The following is a 13,051-nucleotide window of genomic DNA, read 5'->3' as shown; positions in this document are numbered from 1 at the left end:
TGTGGTCCCACATTACTACGTGATCTAAACCAGAAAAAACCCAGGATCCGTTCAACAAGTATATGAAGAATGCGAAAGTATGTGTCTGATGAGTGAAAATCCCAGACCTATCCCAGACCAAACTTGCGTTATGCTCTAAAATATTGATCGAAACCAGGTTTAATTGACCGTTTCAGTGTGGTACCACATTACTACGTGATCCAATCCAGAAATAGCCCAGGATCTAGCCATGAAGTATGAGAAATATGCGAAAGTATGAGTCTGACGAGGGCAAATCCTAGACCTAACCCAGACCTAACATGCGTTATCCTCTAAAATATTTATCATGACCAGGTTTAATTGATTGTTTCAGTGTGGTCCCACATTACTACATGATCCAAACCAGAAAAAACCCAGGATCCGTTCAACAAGTATGTGAAGAATGCGAAAGCATGAGTCTGATGAGTGAAAATCCCCGGCCTAACCTACACCTAACATGCGTTATCCTCAAAACTATTGATCGAAACCAGGTTTAATCGACTGTTTCAGTGTGGTACCACACAACTACGTGACCCAAACCGGAAAAAACCCAGGATCTGTTCAACAAGTATGTGAAAAACGCGAAAGTATGAGTCTGATGAGTGAAAATCCCAGACCTAACCTAGACCTAACATGCGTTATCCTCTAAAATATTGATCCAAACCAGGTTTAGTTGACTGTTTCAGTGTGGTACCACATTACTACGTGATGCAATCCAGAAAAAGCCCAGGATCTAGCCATCAAGTATGAGAAATATGCGAAAGAATGAGCCTGATGAGAGCAAATCCCAGACCTAACCTAGACCTAACATGAATTGTTCTCTAAAATATTGATCAAAACCAGGTTTAATTGACTGCTTCAGTGTGGTACCACATTACTACGTGATCCAATCCAGAAATAGCCCAGGATCCAGCCATGAAGTATGAGAGATATGCGAAAGTATGAGCCTGATGAGAGCAAATCCCAGACCTATCCCAGACCTAACTTGCGTTGTCCTCTAAGATATAGATGGAAACCAGGTTTAATTGACTGTTTCAGTGTTGCACTTCATTACTACGTGATGCAATCCAGAAAAAGCCCAGGATCTAGCCATCAAGTATGAGAGATATGCGAAGGAATGAGCCTGATGAGAGCAAATCCCAGACCTAACCTAGACCTAACATGAATTATTCTCTAAAATATTGATCGAAACCAGGTTTAATTGACTGTTTCAGTGTGGTCCCACATTACTACGTGATCCAATCCAGAAATAGCCCAGGATCTAGCCATGAAGTATGAGAAATATGCGAAAGTATGAGCCTGACGAGGGCAAATCCTAGACCTAACCCAGACCTAACATGCGTTATCCTCTAAAATATTTATCATGACCAGGTTTAATTGATTGTTTCAGTGTGGTCCCACATTACTACGTGATCCAAACCAGAAAGAACCCAGGATCCGTTCAACAAGTATGTGAAGAATGCGAAAGTATGAGTCTGATGAGAGAAAATCCCAGGACTAACCTAGACCAAACATTTGTTATCCTCAAAAGTATTGATCGAAACCAGGTTTAGTGGACTGTTTCAGTGTGGTACCACTTTACTACGTGATTCAAAGAAGAAAAAACCCCCGATCACGTCAACATGTATAATAAAACTGCGAAAGTATGACCCTGATGAGGGCAAATCCCAGACCTATCCCAGACCTAACTTGCGTTATCCTCTAAAATATTGATCGAAACCTGGTTTAATTGACTGTTTCAGTGTGGTACCACATTACTACGTGATCCAACCCAGAAATAGCCCAGGATCTAGCAATGAAGTATGAGAAATATGCGAAAGTATGAGCCTGACGAGGGCAAATCCTAGACCTAACCCAGACCTAGCATGCGTTATCCTCTAAAATATTTATCATGACCAGGTTTAATTGATTGTTTCAGTGTGGTCCCACATTACTACGTGATCCAAACCAGAAAAAACCCAGGATCCGTTCAACAAGTATGTGAAGAATGCGAAAGTATGAGTCTGATGAGGGCAAATCCGAGACCTATCCCAGACCTAACATGCGTTATCCTCTAAAATATTGATCCAAACCAGGATTAGTGTACTGTTTCAGTGTGGTACCACTTTACTACGTGATCCAAAGCTGAAAGAACCCAGGATCCGTTCAACAAGTATGTGAAGAATGCGAAAGTATGAGTCTGATGAGAGAAAATCCCAGGACTAACCTAGACCTAACATTTGTTATCCTCAAAAGTATTGATCGAAACCTGGTTTAATCGACTGTTTCAGTGTGGTACCACATTACTACGTGATGCAAACCAGAAAAAGCCCAGGATCTAGCCATCAAGTATGAGAAATATGCGAAAGAATGAGCCTGATGAGAGCAAATCCCAGACCTAACCTAGACCTAACATGAATTGTTCTCTAAAATATTGATCAAAACCAGGTTTAATTGACTGCTTCAGTGTGGTACCACATTACTACGTGATCCAATCCAGAAATAGCCCAGGATCCAGCCATGAAGTATGAGAGATATGCGAAAGTATGAGCCTGATGAGAGCAAATCCCAGACCTATCCCAGACCTAACTTGCGTTGTCCTCTAAGATATAGATGGAAACCAGGTTTAATTGACTGTTTCAGTGTTGCACTTCATTACTACGTGATGCAATCCAGAAAAAGCCCAGGATCTAGCCATCAAGTATGAGAGATATGCGAAGGAATGAGCCTGATGAGAGCAAATCCCAGACCTAACCTAGACCTAACATGAATTATTCTCTAAAATATTGATCGAAACCAGGTTTAATTGACCGTTTCAGTGTGGTACCACATTACTACGTGATCCAATCCAGAAATAGCCCAGGATCTAGCCATGAAGTATGAGAAATATGCGAAAGTATGAGCCTGACGAGGGCAAATCCTAGACCTAACCCAGACCTAACATGCGTTATCCTCTAAAATATTTATCATGACCAGGTTTAATTGATTGTTTCAGTGTGGTCCCACATTACTACGTGATCCAAACCAGAAAGAACCCAGGATCCGTTCAACAAGTATGTGAAGAATGCGAAAGCATGAGTCTGATGAGTGAAAATCCCCGGCCTAACCTACACCTAACATGCGTTATCCTCAAAACTATTGATCGAAACCAGGTTTAATCGACTGTTTCAGTGTGGTACCACACAACTACGTGACCCAAACCGGAAAAAACCCAGGATCTGTTCAACAAGTATGTGAAAAACGCGAAAGTATGAGTCTGATGAGTGAAAATCCCAGACCTAACCTAGACCTAACATGCGTTATCCTCTAAAATATTGATCCAAACCAGGTTTAGTTGACTGTTTCAGTGTGGTACCACATTACTACGTGACCCAATCAAGAAATAGCCCAGGATCCAGCCATGAAGTATGAGAAATATGCGAAAGTATGAGCCTGATGGGGGCAAATCCTAGACGTAACCCAGACCTAACATGCGTTATCCTCTAAAATATTTATCAAGACAAGGTTTAATTTAATGTTTCAGTGTGGTACCACATTACTACGTGATCCAAACCAGTAAAAACCCAGGATCCGTTCAACAAGTATGTGAAGAATGCGAAAGTATGAGTCTGGTGAGTGAAAATCCTCGGCCTAACCTAGACCTAACATGCGTTATCCTCAAAAATATTGAACGAAACCAGGTTTAATCGACTGTTTCAGTGTGGTACCACATTACTACGTGATGCAATCCAGAAAAAGCCCAGGATCTAGCCATCAAGTATGAGAAATATGCGAAAGTATGAGCCTGATGAGGGCAAATGCTAGACCTAACCCAAACCTAACATGCGTTATCCTCTAAAATATTTATCAAGACAAGGTTTAATTTAATGTTTCAGTGTGGTACCACATTACTACGTGAACCAAACCAGAAAAAACCCACGATCCGTTCAACAAGTATGTGAAGAATGCGAAAGTATGAGTCTGATGAGTGAAATACCCAGGCCTAACCTAGACCTAACATGCGTTATCCTCGAAAGCATTGATCGAAACCTGGTTTAATCGACTGTTTCAGTGTGGTACCACATTACTATGTGATCCAAACCAGAAAATAACGCAGGATCTGTTCAACGAGTATGTGAAGTGTGCGAAAGTATGAGTCTGATGAGGGCAAATCCCAGACCTATCCCAGACCTAACATGCGTTATCCTCTAAAATATTTATCAAGATCAGGTTTAATTGAATGTTTCAGTGTGGTACCACATTACTACGTGATCCAAACCAGTAAAAACCCAGGATCCGTTCAACAAGTATGTGAAGAATGCGAAAGTATGAGTCTGATGAGTGAAAATCCCCGGCCTAACCTAGACCTAACATGCGTTATCCTAAAAAATATTGTTCGAAACCAGGTTTAATCGACTGTTTCAGTGTGGTACCACACTACTACGTGACCCAAACCGGAAAAAACCCAGGATCTAGCCATCAAGTATGAGAAATATGCGAAAGTATGAGCCTGATGCGGGCGAATCCCAGACCTATCCCAGACCTAACATGCGTTATCCTCTAAAATATTTATCAAGACCAGGTTTAATTGAATGTTTCAGTGTGGTACCACATTACTACGTGAACCAAACCAGAAAAAACCCTATATCTGTTCGACAAGTATGTGAAGAATGCGAAAGTATGAGTCTGATGAATGAAAATCCCAGGGCTAACCTAGACCTAACATGCGTTATCCTCTAAAATATAGATCCAAACCAGGTTTAATGGACAGTTTCAGTGTGGTACCACTTTACTGCGTGATCCAAAGCAGAAAAAACCCTCGATCAGGTCAACATGTATGTTAAAACTGCGAAAGTATGACCCTGATGTGGGCAAATCCCAGGCCTAACCTAGACCTAACATGCGTTGTCCTCTAAAATATTGATGGAAACCAGGTTTAATTGACTGTTTCAGTGTTGCACTTCATTACTACGTGATCCAAACCAGAAAATAACGCAGGATCTGTTCAACGAGTATGTGAAGTGTGCGAAAGTATGAGTCTGATGAGGGCAAATCCCAGACCTATCCCAGACCTAACATGCGTTATCCTCTAAAATATTTATCAAGACCAGGTTTAATGGACTGCTTCAGTGTGGTACCACTTTACTACGTGATCCAAAGAAGAAAAAACCCTCGATCAGGTCAACATGTATGTTAATACTGCGAAAGTATGACCCTCATGAGGGCAAATCCCAGGCCTAACCTAGACCTAACATGCGTTGTCCTCTAAAATATTGATGGAAACCAGGTTTAATTGGCTGTTTCAGTGTTGTACTTCATTACTACGTGATGCAATCCAGAAAAAGCCCAGGATCTAGCCATCAAGTATGAGAAATATGCGAAAGTATGAGCCTGATGAGGGCAAATCATAGACCCAACCCAGACCTATCATGCGTTATCCTCTAAAATATTGATCGAAACCAGTTTTAATTGACTGTTTCAGCGTGGTACCACATTACTACGTGATCCAAACCAGTAAAAACCCAGGATCCGTTCAACAAGCATGTGAAGAATGCGAAAGTATGAGTCTGATGAGTGAAAAACCCCGGCCTAACCTAGACCTAACATGCGTTATCCTCAAAAATATTGATCGAAACCTGGTTTAATCGACTGTTTCAGTGTGTTACCACATTACTACGTGATCCAAACCAGAAAGAACCCAGGATCCGTTCAACAAGTATGTGAAAAACACGAAAGTATGAGTCTGATGAGGGCAAATCCCAGACCTATCCCAGACCTAACATGCGTTATCCTCTAAACTATTGATCGAAACCAGGTTTAATGGACTGCTTCAGTGTGGTACCACTTTACTACGTGATCCAATCCAGAAATAGCCCAGGATCTAGCCATGAAGTATGAGAAATATGCGAAAGTATGAGTCTGACGAGGGCAAATCCTAGACCTAACCCAGACCTAACTTGCGTTATCCTCTAAGATATTGATCGAAACCAGTTTTAATTGACTGTTTTAGTTGTGGTACCACTTTACTACGTGATCCAAAGCAGAAAAAACACTCGATCAGGTCGACATGCATTTTAAACTGCCAAAGTATGACCCTGATGAGGTCAAATCCCAGAGCTATCCCAGACCTGGCATGCGTTATTCTCTAAAATATTTATCAAGACCAGGTTTAATTGATTGTTTCGGTGTGGTCCCACATTACTACGTGATCTAAACCAGAAAAAACCCAGGATCCGTTCAACAAGTATGTGAAGAATGCGAAAGTATGTGTCTGATGAGTGAAAATCCCAGACCTATCCCAGACCAAACTTGCGTTATGCTCTAAAATATTGATCGAAACCAGGTTTAATTGACCGTTTCAGTGTGGTACCACATTACTACGTGATCCAATCCAGAAATAGCCCAGGATCTAGCCATGAAGTATGAGAAATATGCGAAAGTATGAGTCTGACGAGGGCAAATCCTAGACCTAACCCAGACCTAACATGCGTTATCCTCTAAAATATTTATCATGACCAGGTTTAATTGATTGTTTCAGTGTGGTCCCACATTACTACATGATCCAAACCAGAAAAAACCCAGGATCCGTTCAACAAGTATGTGAAGAATGCGAAAGCATGAGTCTGATGAGTGAAAATCCCCGGCCTAACCTACACCTAACATGCGTTATCCTCAAAACTATTGATCGAAACCAGGTTTAATCGACTGTTTCAGTGTGGTACCACACAACTACGTGACCCAAACCGGAAAAAACCCAGGATCTGTTCAACAAGTATGTGAAAAACGCGAAAGTATGAGTCTGATGAGTGAAAATCCCAGACCTAACCTAGACCTAACATGCGTTATCCTCTAAAATATTGATCCAAACCAGGTTTAGTTGACTGTTTCAGTGTGGTACCACATTACTACGTGACCCAATCAAGAAATAGCCCAGGATCCAGCCATGAAGTATGAGAAATATGCGAAAGTATGAGCCTGATGGGGGCAAATCCTAGACGTAACCCAGACCTAACATGCGTTATCCTCTAAAATATTTATCAAGACAAGGTTTAATTTAATGTTTCAGTGTGGTACCACATTACTACGTGATCCAAACCAGTAAAAACCCAGGATCCGTTCAACAAGTATGTGAAGAATGAGAAAGTATGAGTCTGGTGAGTGAAAATCCTCGGCCTAACCTAGACCTAACATGCGTTATCCTCAAAAATATTGATCGAAACCAGGTTTAATCGACTGTTTCAGTGTGGTACCACATTACTACGTGATGCAATCCAGAAAAAGCCCAGGATCTAGCCATCAAGTATGAGAAATATGCGAAAGTATGAGCCTGATGAGGGCAAATGCTAGACCTAACCCAAACCTAACATGCGTTATCCTCTAAAATATTTATCAAGACAAGGTTTAATTTAATGTTTCAGTGTGGTACCACATTACTACGTGAACCAAACCAGAAAAAACCCACGATCCGTTCAACAAGTATGTGAAGAATGCGAAAGTATGAGTCTGATGAGTGAAATACCCAGGCCTAACCTAGACCTAACATGCGTTATCCTCAAAAGCATTGATCGAAACCTGGTTTAATCGACTGTTTCAGTGTGGTACCACATTACTATGTGATCCAAACCAGAAAATAACGCAGGATCTGTTCAACGAGTATGTGAAGTGTGCGAAAGTATGAGTCTGATGAGGGCAAATCCCAGACCTATCCCAGACCTAACATGCGTTATCCTCTAAAATATTTATCAAGATCAGGTTTAATTGAATGTTTCAGTGTGGTACCACATTACTACGTGATCCAAACCAGTAAAAACCCAGGATCCGTTCAACAAGTATGTGAAGAATGCGAAAGTATGAGTCTGATGAGTGAAAATCCCCGGCCTAACCTAGACCTAACATGCGTTATCCTAAAAAATATTGTTCGAAACCAGGTTTAATCGACTGTTTCAGTGTGGTACCACACTACTACGTGACCCAAACCGGAAAAAACCCAGGATCTAGCCATCAAGTATGAGAAATATGCGAAAGTATGAGCCTGATGCGGGCGAATCCCAGACCTATCCCAGACCTAACATGCGTTATCCTCTAAAATATTTATCAAGACCAGGTTTAATTGAATGTTTCAGTGTGGTACCACATTACTACGTGAACCAAACCAGAAAAAACCCTATATCTGTTCGACAAGTATGTGAAGAATGCGAAAGTATGAGTCTGATGAATGAAAATCCCAGGGCTAACCTAGACCTAACATGCGTTATCCTCTAAAATATAGATCCAAACCAGGTTTAATGGACAGTTTCAGTGTGGTACCACTTTACTGCGTGATCCAAAGCAGAAAAAACCCTCGATCAGGTCAACATGTATGTTAAAACTGCGAAAGTATGACCCTGATGTGGGCAAATCCCAGGCCTAACCTAGACCTAACATGCGTTGTCCTCTAAAATATTGATGGAAACCAGGTTTAATTGACTGTTTCAGTGTTGCACTTCATTACTACGTGATCCAAACCAGAAAATAACGCAGGATCTGTTCAACGAGTATGTGAAGTGTGCGAAAGTATGAGTCTGATGAGGGCAAATCCCAGACCTATCCCAGACCTAACATGCGTTATCCTCTAAAATATTTATCAAGACCAGGTTTAATGGACTGCTTCAGTGTGGTACCACTTTACTACGTGATCCAAAGAAGAAAAAACCCTCGATCAGGTCAACATGTATGTTAATACTGCGAAAGTATGACCCTCATGAGGGCAAATCCCAGGCCTAACCTAGACCTAACATGCGTTGTCCTCTAAAATATTGATGGAAACCAGGTTTAATTGGCTGTTTCAGTGTTGTACTTCATTACTACGTGATGCAATCCAGAAAAAGCCCAGGATCTAGCCATCAAGTATGAGAAATATGCGAAAGTATGAGCCTGATGAGGGCAAATCATAGACCCAACCCAGACCTATCATGCGTTATCCTCTAAAATATTGATCGAAACCAGTTTTAATTGACTGTTTCAGCGTGGTACCACATTACTACGTGATCCAAACCAGTAAAAACCCAGGATCCGTTCAACAAGCATGTGAAGAATGCGAAAGTATGAGTCTGATGAGTGAAAAACCCCGGCCTAACCTAGACCTAACATGCGTTATCCTCAAAAATATTGATCGAAACCTGGTTTAATCGACTGTTTCAGTGTGTTACCACATTACTATGTGATCCAAACCAGAAAATAACCCAGGTTCTGTTCAACGAGTATGTGAAGTGTGCGAAAGTATGAGTCTGATGAGGGCAAATCCCAGACCTATCCCAGACCTAACATGCGTTATCCTCTAAAATATTTATCAATACCAGGTTTAATTGATTGTTTCAGTGTGGTCCCACATTACTACGTGATCCAAACCAGAAAAAACCCAGGATCCGTTCAACAAGTATGTGAAGAATGCGAAAGTATGAGTCTGATGAGTGGAAATCCCAGACCTAACCTAGACCTAACATGCGTCATCCTCTAAAATAGTGATCCAAACCAGGTTTAATGGACTGTTTCAGTGTGGTACCACACTACTACGTGATCCAAACCAGAAAAAACCCAGGATCTGTTCAACAAGTATGTGAAAATCGCGAAAGTATGAGCCTGATGAGGGCGTATCCCAGACCTATCCCAGACCTAACTTGCGTTATCCTCTAAAATATTGATCGAAACCAGGTTTAATCGACAGTCTCAGTGTGGTACCACATTGCTACGTGATCCAAACCAGAAAAAACCCAGGATCAGTTCAACAAGTATGTGAAAAACGCGAAAGTATGAGCCTGATGAGGGCGTATCCCAGACCTATCCCAGACCTAACTTGCGTTATCCTCTAAAATATTGATGGAAACCAGGTTTAATTGACTGTTTCCGTGTTGTACTTCATTACTACGTGATGCAATCCAGAAAAAGCCCAGGATCTAGCCATCGAGTATGAGAAATATGCGAAAGAATGAGCCTGATGAGAGCAAATCCCAGACCTAACCTAGACATAACATGAAATATTCTCCAAAACATTGATCGAAACCAGGTTTAATTGACTGTTTCAGTGTGGTCCCACATTACTACGTGATCCAAATCAGAAAAAACCCAGGATCCGTTCAACAAGTATGTGAAGAATGCGAAAGTATGTGTCTGATGAGTGAAAATTCCAGGCCTAACCTAGACCTAACATGCGTTATCCTCTAAAATAGTGATCGAAACCAGGTTTAATTGACTGTTTTAGTTGTGGTACCACTTTACTACGTGATCCAAAGCAGAAAAAACCCTCGATCAGGTCAACATGCATGTTAAAACTGCGAAAGTATGACCCTGATGAGGGCAAATCCCAGGCCTAACCTAGACCTAACATGCGTCATCTTCTAAAATATTGAGCGAAACCAGGTTTAATTGACTGTTTCAATGTGGTACCACATTACCACGTGATGCAATCCAGAAATATCCCAGGATATAGCCATGAAGTATAAGAAATATGCGAAAGTATGAGTCTGATGGGGGCAAATCCCAGACCTATCCCAGACCAAACTTGCGTTATCCTCTAAAATATTTATCAAGACCAGGTTTAATTGATTGTTTCAGTGTGGTCCCACATTACTACGTGATCCAAATCAGAAAAAACCCAGGATCCGTTCAACAAGTATGTGAAGAATGCGAAAGTATGTGTCTGATGAGTGAAAATCCCAGGCCTAACCTAGACCTAACATGCGTTATCCTCAAAAATATTGATCGAAACCTGGTTTAATCGACTGTTTCAGTGTGGTACCACACTACTACGTGACCCAAACCAGAAAAAACCCAGGATCTGATCAACAAGTATGTGAAAAACGCGAAAGTATGAGCCTGATGGCGGCAAATCCCAGACCTATCCCAGACCTAACTTGCGTTATCCTCTAAAATATTGATCGAAACCAGGTTTAATTGACTGTTTCAGTGTGGTACCACATTACTACGTGATCCAATCCAGAAATAGCCCAGGATCTAGTCATGAAGTATGAGAAATATGCGAAAGTATGAGCCTGATGAGGGCAAATCCTAGACCTAACCCAAACCTAACATGCGTTATCCTCTAAAATATTTATCAAGACCAGGTTTAGTTGAATGTTTCAGTGTGGTACCACATTACTACGTGATCCAAACCAGTAAAAACCCAGGATCCGTTCAACAAGTATGTGGAGAATGCGAAAGTATGAGTCTGATGAGTGAAAATCCCCGGCCTAACCTAGACCTAACATGCGTTATCCTCAAAAATATTGATCGAAACCAGGTTTAATCGACTGTTTGAGTGTGGTACCACACTACTACGTGACCCAAGCCGGAAAAAACCCAGGATCTGTTCAAGAAGTATGTGAAAAACGCGAAAGTATGAGCCTGATGAGGGCAAATCCCAGACCTATCCCAGACCTAACTTGCGTTATCCTCTAATATATTTATCAAGACCAGGTTTAATTCATTGTTTCAGTGTGGTCCCACATTACTACGTGATCCAAACCAGAAAAAACCCATGATCCGTTCAACAAGTATGTGAAGAATGCGAAAGTATGAGTCTGATGAGTGAAAGTCCCTGGCCTAACCTAGACCTAACATGCGTTATCCTCAAAAATATTCATCGAAACCTGGTTTAATCGACTGTTTCAGTGTGGTACCACATTACTACCGGACCCAAACCAGAAAAAACCCAGGATCAGTTCAACAAGTATGTGAAAAACGCGAAAGTATGAGCCTGATGAGGGCGAATCCCAGACCTAACTTGCGTTGTCCTCTAAGATATTGATGGAAACCAGGTTTAATTGACTGTTTCAGTGTTGTACTCCATTACTACGTGATGCAATCCAGAAAAAGCCCAGGATCTAGCCATGAAGAATGAGAAACATGCGAAAGTATGAGCCTGACGAGGGCAAAGCCTAGACCTAACCCAGACCTAAGATGCGTTATCCTCTAAAATATTTATCATGACCAGGTTTAATTGATTGTTTCAGTGCGGCCCCACATTACTACGTGAGCCAAACCAGAAAAAACCCAGGATCCGTTCATCAAGTATGTGAAGAATGCGAAAGTATGAGTCTGATGTGTGAAAATCCCAGGCCTAACCTAGACCTAACATGCGTTATCCTCAAAATTATTGATCGAAACCAGGTTTAATCAACTGTTTCAGTGTGGTACCATTTTTATGGTACGTGATCCAAACCAGAAAAAACCCAGGATCAGTTCAACAAGTACGTGAAAAACGCGAAAGTATCAGCCTGATGAGGGCGAATCCCAGACCTAACCCAGACCTAACTTGCGTTATCCTCTAAAATATTGATCGAACCCAGGTTTAATTGACTGTTTCAGCGTGGTACCGCATTACTACGTGATATAATCCAGAAACAGCCCAGGATCTAGCCATGAAGTATGAGAAATATGCGAAAGTATGAGCCTGATGAGGGCAAATCCTAGACCTAACCCGAACCTAACATGCGTTATCCTCTAAAATATTGATCCAAACCAGGTTTAATGGACTGCTTCAGTGTGGTACCATTTTACTACGTGATGCAAAGCAGAAAAAACCCTCGATCAGGTCAACATGTATGTTAAAACTGCGAAAGTATGATCCTGATGAGGGCAAATCCCAGGCCTATCCCAGACCTAACATGCGTTGTCCTCTAAAATATTGATGGAAACCAGGTTTAATTGACTGTTTCAGTGTGGTACCACATTACTACGTGATACAATCCAGAAAAACTCCAGGATCTAGCCATCAAGTATGAGAAATATGCGAAAGAATGAGCCTGATGAGAGCAAATCTCAGACCTAACCTAGACCTAACATGAATTATACTCTAAAATATTTATCAAGACCAGGTTTAATTGAATGTTTCAGTCTGGTCCCACATTACTACGTGATGCAAACCAGAAAAAACCCAGGATCCGTTCAACAAGTATGTGAAAAACGCGAAAGTATGAGCCTGATGAAGGCAAATCCCAGACCTATCTCAGACCTAACTTGCGTTGTCCTCTAAGATATTGATGGAAACCAGGTTTAATTGACTGTTTCAGTGTTGTACTTCATTATTACGTGATGCAAT

Source organism: Colletes latitarsis, unplaced genomic scaffold (assembly GCF_051014445.1).
Source record: "Colletes latitarsis isolate SP2378_abdomen unplaced genomic scaffold, iyColLati1 scaffold0007, whole genome shotgun sequence".
Classification (NCBI taxonomy): domain Eukaryota; kingdom Metazoa; phylum Arthropoda; class Insecta; order Hymenoptera; family Colletidae; genus Colletes; species Colletes latitarsis.
Note: the sequence above shows the minus strand (reverse complement) of the source record.